We start from the raw sequence: 10,367 nt of genomic DNA, 5'->3' as shown, positions 1-10,367 counted from the left end.
TAAGTTTAGTTTTGCATAGTTATTTTTATTTCTAGAATTTTTAGGTTTGCCGTAAAATCCCTTAAGTGCTTATTCCTTAGACTAAGATTTAGGTGCTTTAGAATTTTGCGACGCCGTTTTTCGCGCTACTTTCTTATTTTTATTTTTCGACGCCTATTTTTCGACCTTTTATTTTTCGACATTTTTCGACGCGCAATCTATTTCTTTCTTATTTCTCGCCATTCTAGTTTTTAGGACTTAGAATTTTTTCTACTTCTTCTCTAAATTTCTTAAAATTACGAAAATTTATTTTAAGTGGTTAAATTGATAGACATCAAAATTTTCTGGTTCGTAGTAATAGTTGGATTTGTACGTGGACCGGGTTATTGGAGCCAAACAGTACTCAATTATATTGAGACCAAACGAATCCTGCCCCTCTGCTGCATCTTTTGGCTATTCGAAACGTGGGCAAAATCAGAAAAGTCTATTGATTGGATAACTTATTATAATTTTTCTTTCCTTTTAAAAACTAATAGGATATTCAGTGAATGCACCGAGCAAGACGTTCACCACCTTTTATACGTTCACCACCTGTAACTCGATCAAGACATTTAGCAAATATTGTCGCCGTTGATTTTTCTTTAGAATCATCATCCAGTCGAACAAATACTCCAATTCAAATTTCCGACAATCCATCTTTTGAACCCGATTTCACAACTAAGAAACTGGAGGATATTCAAGGACAATTCCAAGATCCTGAACCACAAACCGTTAAATCAGAGTCCTCTAGTGATTCGTATTCAACGAATTCAATTATGGAAGTAACGGAACCTCTAAGTATGGAAGATCGAATGAGAGCTAAACGCACGGGCCAAGGTCACGCCATTATTAAGCCAGAAGTTAATGCTCCAGATTATGAAATCAAAGGACAAATTCTACATATGGTAACTAATCAGTGCCAATATAGTGGTACGCCAAAAGAAGATCCCAACGAACATCTTCGTACGTTTAAAAGAATTTGTACACTATTCAAAATCCGAGAAGTGGAAGATGAGCAGATCTATCTCATGTTATTTCCCTGGACTTTAAAGGGAGAAGCCAAAGATTGGTTAGAATCGTTACCTGAAGGGGCGATTGACACATGGGATGTCTTAGTTGAAAAATTTCTTCAAAGATTCTTTCCGGCATCTAAAGCCGTGAGACTTCAAGGAGAAATTGTTACGTTCGCGCAAAAGCCAAATGAAACATTATATGAGGCATGGACAAGATTCGGAAGGATGTTGAGAGGATGTCCTCAACATGGTTTAGACACTTATCAAATAGTACAAATATTTTACCAAGGTGTCAATGTTGCTACAAGAAAAGACATCGACATAACAGCTGGTGGTTCCATTATGAAGAAAACCGCAACTGAAGCTTACAAAATTATTGATAACACAGCCTCCCACTCTCATGAGTGGCACCAAGAGAAAGATATATATCGTTCATCTAAAGCGGCTAGAGCCGATTCTAGCCATAACTTTGATTCCGTTTCCGCAAAAATAGATGCTTTCGAGAGACGAATGGAAAAGATGAATAAAGATATTCACGCAATACGAATCAGTTGTGAGCAATGCGGTGGACCACACTTAATGAAAGACTGTCACATTGAACAAACGATGGAACAACGTGAGAATGTTGTCTACATGAACCAAAGGCTGGAAAATAGTTATCAGAATAATTATCAACCGCCAAGGCTAAACTTCAATCGAAATCAAAACATTCTTTACAATCCAAATGGAACCAACAATAACTCGTACAACCAACAAGGTACGAATAACCAACCAACTCAAAATAACACTTTCAATCAACAAAGACCTGGCTTGTATAAACCACCACAACAAACCGAAGAGAAAAAGTCAAATCTGGAAGAAGTGGTATTTAAGCTAGTTGAATCTCAAACACAATTTATTGAAACTCAAACTCAAATGAATGAGAGGTTTGATCAGTCATTTAGAACTCAACAAGCTTCTATTTTGAATCTAGAAAAACAAGTAGGTACTCTTGTTAGATTGATGAGTGAAAGGAAACAAGGAAAGCTACCGAGTAATACTGAAGTAAATCCTCGGAATGAAAATGTTAATATGGTTTCAACAAATTCTGAAAAACCAGCATCAGAAGATGGGAAGGTTTTAGATGAGAGTAACAATGAAGAAGTTACACCACCACCACCCGAGTATGTAAAGCCAGTGGTGGCACCATACAAACCACCCATCCCGTTTCCAAGAAAAGGAGTTGAGTATGAGCAAGTAATAAGTAATAAAGTTTGTGATACCTCTGGAAAGAAGAAGAAGAAGAATAAAAAAGTGCAAGAAACAAAAACAGTAGAAGTAAACCCGGTGAAGACAGTTCCACCAAATCCTTCACCTAGGGTAGGTGATCCGGGTGAATTTATTGTTCCTTGTCTACTTAGTGACTGTGTCATGTATGATGCACTAGCAGATTTAGGTTCAAGTGTGAGTGTTATGCCTCTTTTATTATATAAGAGATTAGGTGTAGGTGAGTTAACTCCAACGGATATGAGTGTTCGACTCTTTGATCAAACCATTAAGCACCCAGTTGGAATTGCTGACAACCTACCCATTCAAGTAGGCAATTTAACCTTTCTAGTCGAATTCATTGTCATTGACATAGAAGAGGACCCAAACATTCCTCTAATTTTAGGTCGACCATTCTTAGCGTCCACCGGGGCGTTATTTGATGTAAGAAAGGGTAGAATGACACTTAGTAATGATGAGAAATTGATCACCTTTATGATTCGAAAGTCTAAATATCCACAAACCAAAACCGTTGAACCAATAAAAACGATTGGTAAGAACCATGTTGTTTTACCAACTCCAACGGTAGTGCTTAACAATAATAAAACGCCTAAGTGTGGGGAAGATGAAGTAACACCTAATGATGACATGATAACAAAGAACCCCGTTGTTGATACGAAATTAGATAATCCCGTGATTAATAGTTCAATGAAGAAACTTATTAAACGGATTCGCGATGCTAGAACCAAGGGGAACTTTAAGTTATGTAACCGATTAGTATCCAATCTGTCGCCTAAAGAAAAGGCGAAGCTAGTTGAAATTGTGGATATAACACATGAATCCGACCAATGGCTTAAAGAAAAAGTCACGGATATGCAAGTTGATTATGGACCAAGAGAAATTGACGATGAAGCTAATCACAATTTCGACACCACAGCTACCTAAGTGTGGGGAGATTCAAATGTTCTAAAAAGAAAATGCTGTCTAGAATTAGTTGTTCTGTTCTCGTGTAGTTCCGAGAATGGAATCCGATTGGTCTTTTCCGCTAGCAGACACTAAAGAACTAGTTTTCTTCCCCCATTCTGAATTTTTTTTTTGTTTTGTAGGTTTTATATTAAATTAATATGCTTTTTAAAATTTATGTTTTGTGTGTTTTTTTTTAAAAACAAAAATGTACTTTATTTCATTAAGTTAAAAAAATGATTTCTAAAATTCGTCGTGAGTTGAAGATTAGGTCGTTGAACCAAAATTGTTTTACCCGAGGGCGGGACGACAAATTTTGTTATCATTATTTTTAATTTTATTGATTTAAAGTATGCCAAAAATATTATACTTTATAAATTTTTGAAAAGTGGGGTTATAAACCAAACTTCAAAAATATATATATATATATATATGTTTGTATTTTATCTTATGTACAAAACAGGGTAAAACAGCGCACTTTCAAAGACTGTCATGAAGTTCAGCAAAAGCTACTGATTTTGACAAGACGCAAAAAATCAAATGTGAAATAACAATATGTTTGCAAACTCGGTATTTTAATCACTTTTCTACGCTAATCACCCTCATGAATTTAAATTATAGTCTGATTTCATGCAAATGAGGGCATTGCATGATCTTAAGTGTGGGGAAGGGTTATAAATTCTCTCAGGTTTATACTTGGTTTATTTGCCAAATTTTGTGAAAATTTGAAAAATTTTCAACTAAATGAACTCAAAATCATGTTTATACATATTTATGAACGATGAAAACTAGGTGTTAATACCGAAATTATCGTTATCTCGGAAAGGACATAAATTGAGAAACAACCTAAAATGCTTGAATTCATTTAAAATGGAATAAAGGAGAATAAAAAGGCAAAGAAAGAAACTAAGTGTGGGGAGAATGTACCAAGTTATTCAATTAAAAATTATCTATCACATATCTTTGTACAAGATTATTGCAGGTACTTTTGTTTTGGATGATACTAATCAGTTTTACCCGGTTTACTGTAATATATTTGAAAGAAATATGGATCTACACGATGAATCAATTCCATCATTAAAAGGAAGTAAAGTCTTCCGAAAAAGACACGCGCTTCTTGATTTAGGTCAAGAAGTTGTCGTCCAGACCAGCTGTAGGTTGACGAAAAATCTAAAAAAGTCATCTCTAAAATCAGCAGGAAATCCACGGACCTCAGCATCAAACAGGGTCGCCAAGTGGTCAGATTTATCCTAACCATGAGAAGGATTTATCTCGTACAATGGGGAGGCACCGTGCAAATTAGCTTGATAAGACTAATGAATCAGATCCCCAGAAAGGATAATCTCCTTAAAGATTAAAAATCAGCTTTTAAGACTGATATTACTCAATCCTTGAGATTGACCTTAAAGATTGAGAATTCAAACTCATGGAATTCAATGATATCTAAACTCGAGCTTGAACGAGAAAATATTTTGATCAAAAATACAAACCGATTTGTTTTCTGAAAACCCATTTTCAATGCGTTCATTACCATTGAACGTAAAATCCTAGGAATTCACCTGGAATTCATTAGGTCACCTGAACCAAATCGGGTGTCAACCGTAAGAACGGTGGTTGCATAGCATGGTCGGAGACAGGACCTTGTGCCAGACCGAAAAATCATATGATGATCTTTACTATCGCTCCTACCAAGGATAGTTCTAGCATCCGACACGTTAAAAGACCATAATCATCTGCATGTCACGGGACATTGCCTTAACAGTTTCTTGTTCATCGCTTTCCTTTACAACCGGACGGTAGTTTACCGAAAGATAATATACGGAACAAGTAAACTGGATGTGTACTTTCCGATACCGGGATAGCAGTGGATTACACGAACCTAAAAGTTTTAGCCAAAATATTGATCCACAAATATATTTTGCAACACCGATGATGGATCAAATCAGAAAACTTGTCTAGGGTAAAATCTAGCTTGAATTTTCAAAAGATCAAATGTTTTCATAAAGATCCAATTTCCTTAAAGGATCTAAATTTTTATAGTCATGTGGGACTGTAAACCGCCTTTCAAATGTGCACTTTGCTTTGGAAACCGAAAGTAAATCGGCTATTTGATTGCAAGTGTCGTTGTCCTAAACCCAAGGCAACTGTGGATGACACACCCACCTTTAACCATGTCGTTACTATCATTGTTTATACCGCTCTATCAAAATCACTGATGTACAAAGTGTGAAGAATAAAGAAGTGATTCGTGTGATGTATTATATTATTTCAAGACTGTATTGCTTGAGGACAAGCAACGCTCAAGTGTGGGGATATTGATAAGGCTAAAAAGGAACATATATTTCATAGCAAAATCCCCCAAGAAAGACAAGATTTTAGTTGCAATTGTTCCATTTTCAAGTAATATTCGTTTATTTTAAATAAGTGCGAAGACAAAAGGCGAAAACGACGAATTGAAGACACAAAGGTCCAAAAAGCTCAAAAGTACAAGATACAATCAAAAAGGTTCAAATTATTGATGAGGAACGTCTAAAAATGACAAGAGTACAAGTTACAAAACGCAAAGTACAAAATATAAAATTATACGCAAGGACGTTCGAAAATCCGGAACCGGGACCAGAGTCAACTCTCAACGCTCGACGCAACGGTGTAAAAATTACGAGTCAACTATGCACAAGAATAAAATATAATATTTAAATAATTCATAATAAGAATAATATTAAATAATAAAAAGTTGTTAATTGAGCATAGTTCAGGGGTCATAAGTGAAAATTCAATTTCTAAATTCGCCTATAAAAGGCTTTGTAATCGTAATGTAAAAACACACCTTTTTCTATCTTTTTCTTATTTATCAATATCAATTATCAATATCTATATTCTATATCTCTATCATAATGTTAACTTAATAAGATATAACAATAATCTTAATTTTAATTTTAAATTATGATAATAATAAAATTTATGATAGAGATCGTTTGAGTGTGTAAGTCGAAATTCTGTCCGTGTAACGCTACGCTATTTTTAATCATTGTAAGTTATGTTCAACCTTTTTACATTAATGTATCGTAACTAAGTTATTATTATGCTTATTTGAGCCGAAGTAATCGTGATGTTGGGCTAAAATATTAAGAAGGGGTTATTGAACTTTGGACCATAATTAAGGTTTGGGCAAAAGACCGACACTTGTGGAAATTGAACTATTGACTATTAATAGATGGGGGGTATTGTCTAATTGAGTGACAACTCATTGGAGTCTGTCGAACCTATCTTCAAATTAATTAACCTAATAATTAATAATGATTATGGTTGTCCTATTTAGTGATGTTCATATGGAATCTGTTATAATCATTTAATTAATCAATTGGGTTGGGTAATTGATTATTCATTCTGATCAAGTGGATGAATTAATATTCATAAACTAATTAAAACAGGGGTGGATTACATACAGTGATAACTGGTGTAATTGTTGACAGAAGTGATAACTGCGTCACAGTTTAAATCCTTAATCAGTTGGAATATTTGACTTCGGGTATAAGGGTAATTTGACGAGGATACTCGCACTTTATTTTTATGACCGATGGACTATTATGGACAAAAACCAGATAGACGTATCAAATAAACCAGGACAAAGGACAATTAACCCATGGTAATAACTTAAAATCAACACGTCAAACATCATGATTACGGAAGTTTAAATAAGCATAATTCTTTTATTATATTTCTCATCGTATCTTTATTTACTGTCATTTTATTACTCGCATTTTTATTTACTGTCATTTTATTTATTGTCATTATTTTATGCACTTTAATTATTGTCATTTATCTTTACGCTTAAAAATATAAAATCGACAAACCGGTCATTAAACGGTAAAAACCCCCCCTTTTATAATAATATTACTACTTATATATATATATATATATTTATATAAATATAGTTTTATAAAAATATAGTATGTAATCACTAGCTCCCTGTGGAACGAACCGGACTTACTAAAAACTACACTACTCTATGATTAGGTACACTGCCTATAGTGTTGTAGCAAGATTTAGGTATATCCCATCCGTAAATTAATAAAACTTGTGTCATATTTTGTAGTATTTCCTAGTAAAAATAATACTATTTCGTACCCTCACGCTACATCATCAATATCTCACGAACATTTGAACATACTTGTCTCTCGATTCGAGGTTAGGGAGTCTGGACTTCGATGTTATGCCGGAAGAATTTGGGTACCTCTTTATGAAGATCTACGGAATCTTATACTTGATGAAGCACACAAATCGAGATATTCAATTCATCCTGGAGCGGGCAAGATGTACCACGATCTTAAAGAACAGTATTGGTGGCCGAATCTTAAGAAGGACGTTGCAACTTATGTTGGGAAGTGTTTAACTTGTTCGAAAGTTAAGGCCGAACATCAGAAACCTTCTGGGTTACTTCAATAGCCGAAAATCCCGCAATGGAAGTGGGAAAGGATCACAATGGATTTCATTACTAAGCTACCGAAGACGGTGGGAGGATACGATACTATTTGGGTTATTGTTGACCGCCTTACTAAATCTGCACATTTCTTAGCGTTGAAAGAAACAGATACGATGGAGAGACTTGCTCAACTTTACATTAAAGAGGTTGTATCTCGTCATGGTGTACCGTTATCGATCATCTCAGATCGGGATCCCCATTTTGCTTCTAGATTTTGGCGTTCTTTGCAAGAAGCCATGGGAACTCGTCTTGACATGAGTACTGCTTATCATCTACAGACTGACGGGCAAAGTGAACGAACGATTCAGACATTGGAAGACATGTTGCGTGCATGTGTCATTGATTTCGGAAAGGCTTGGGAAAGGCATTTGCCACTCGCCGAATTTTCGTACAACAACAGTTATCACTCAAGCATTAATGCTGCACCTTTTGAAGCATTGTATGGCCGTAAGTGCCGATCTCCTATTTGTTGGGCGAAGTAGGCGAAAAGCAAATCATCGAACCCGAGGTAGTCCATGAAACAACGGAGAAGATTGCTCAGATTCAAGCTAGACTTAAGACTGCCCGCGATCATCAGAAGAGTTATGCTGATCTTAAACGTAAAGACTTTGAATTCAACATTGGTGATCGTGTTATGTTGAAGGTTGCACCTTGGAAAGGTGTGATCCGTTTTGGAAAACGTGGAAAGTTGAACCCACGATACATTGGTCCTTTTAAAATTTTGGAACGTGTTGGACCCGTTGCTTACCGTTTGGATCTACCAGCACAATTGAGCTCAGTTCATCCTACCTTCCACGTGTCAAACTTGAAGAAGTGCCTTGCTGCACCCGAACTTATCATACCACTTTAGGAACTTACGATTGACGACAAACTCCACTTTGTGGAGGAACCTGTTGAAATTATGGATCGTGAGATCAAAACTTTGAAATGCAACAAGATTCCGATCGTCCGAGTGCGATGGAATGCCAAACGAGGACCTGAGTTTACTTGGGAGCGAGAGGATCAAATGATGTGGAAGTATCCTCACCTTTTCCCGACTCCTCCATCTACCTCAGCTTAAAATTTCGGGACGAAATTTTCTTTAACAGGTGGGTAATGTAACGACCCTGGATTTTTCAACGTTTATTTATTAATAATTTTGTTATTAATACGAGTGATTAAACGAATGTATGTTATTACATTTACATGTTGCCATGATTGCCCGTACTTGATTTTAATTGCCCGAAACGTCTTTGTGACACACAAAACTTTCACGAATAATATTTTTAGAGTATTATTTACATTCATGATTGATTTTATTAATCATTTTAATTAACTATGGTTATTAGTTAGTTACTTGGGCTTTAATTGGACTTATTTGTTACTTACTTGAACTTGGGCCTTGTTAATGTTATGAACTCATGATATTGGGCTTATAAAGCCCACCCTACTTTTTAGTTGGACTAGTTAGCCCATGTCTTACACTTGTAAGTGTTATTTAGATGGAAACTAGCTAGTTTTGTTCAAATGAGAATCTAGTTACCATAATCCCCATGCATGGCCATCTATTAACCACACTTTTGAAGCTTTACATGCTAGTGACTAATGAACTAAACCTCTCCCCCCTTAGACCCTTCAAACCGTCGGCCTAGATGATTAATGGGGGAGTTTTCTTTTCATTTTTCCTTATTACTCACACTTGCATTCTCTCATTCAAACACACTTAAAATACTTGCAACCTTTTTCTCTCATTTCTGTCTCAAGTTGTAAGTAACAAGCCTAAACTTCTCTTCTTTTTCTTCAAACAAAACCGAAACCAAGAACACACATATCATCATCATCTCTTGTTCTTTGATTATTGTTTTGTTATTTGTTGTTGTTATTACTTACTTACTAGTTGTTATTTATTATTTACTTACTAGTTTCAAGAATCAAACTTACTAGTTTCATTCTTCTTTTATCTTGTAATTTCAAGAACACTCAAGAACTAAACTTACTAGTTTATGTTCTACATATGTTGTTTTAAAGATTGTAAGTTCATGGTGATAAAAATCATACTTGTGAATCATGTTTGTAAACTTAAAAGTTTACATTCTTAAAGATCAAACTTTGGTTTGAATCTTTAAAGTATGAACCACCATGAATTATTTACTTGTTTACTTAGCTTATTTACTTCATTTACTTGCACTTTAATTTCATGTTTGTTGGTTGTTATTGGTCAAGTGTTACTAGTTAACCTTGATCTCATTAATCTTGAACTAAAAGTTAACTTTAAAAGTTCAAGAACATGTAAGTAAGTTTTCTTTAAATTAAAACTTGGTACACTTATGTTAGATCTAGACTTTTGAGTCTTGGATCTTCAAGATCAAACTAAGAACTATGTTCTACAACTCAAGATCTTGATTTCATATGTTTACTTTCAAGTTTGTAACTTATTTTTAGTTTTAAAGTTCATGTATGTGTTAGATCTAAGACTTTGATGTAACCTTGGTTCATAAAACTTCATACAACTCTTAAGTGAGTTGTGCTACATGTCTTAGACCTACACTTGTGTCATAATAGTCAAAACTTGGTTAATATTACTTTTACATTTCATGTATGTGTTGAATCTAAGACTTTGATGTAACTTTGGTTCATCAAAACACTTGCAACACTTAAGTGAGTTG

The 10,367-nt window shown here is 34.9% G+C and overlaps 1 non-coding gene across 1 annotated transcript; it reads right to left on the bottom strand.

The window, feature by feature from the left end:
* Nucleotides 1-1,178: 1,178 nt before the first annotated feature.
* LOC139903242 (small nucleolar RNA R71) lies at nucleotides 1,179-1,285 on the bottom strand. The gene has a single exon (XR_011778077.1). It is a non-coding gene; the product is annotated as a small nucleolar RNA R71 (small nucleolar RNA).
* Nucleotides 1,286-10,367: the final 9,082 nt, after the last annotated feature.

This window comes from Rutidosis leptorrhynchoides, chromosome 3 (genome assembly GCF_046630445.1).
Source record: "Rutidosis leptorrhynchoides isolate AG116_Rl617_1_P2 chromosome 3, CSIRO_AGI_Rlap_v1, whole genome shotgun sequence".
In the NCBI taxonomy this organism is placed as follows: Eukaryota; Viridiplantae; Streptophyta; class Magnoliopsida; order Asterales; family Asteraceae; genus Rutidosis; species Rutidosis leptorrhynchoides.
This window is presented reverse-complemented; position numbering and strand designations above follow the sequence as displayed.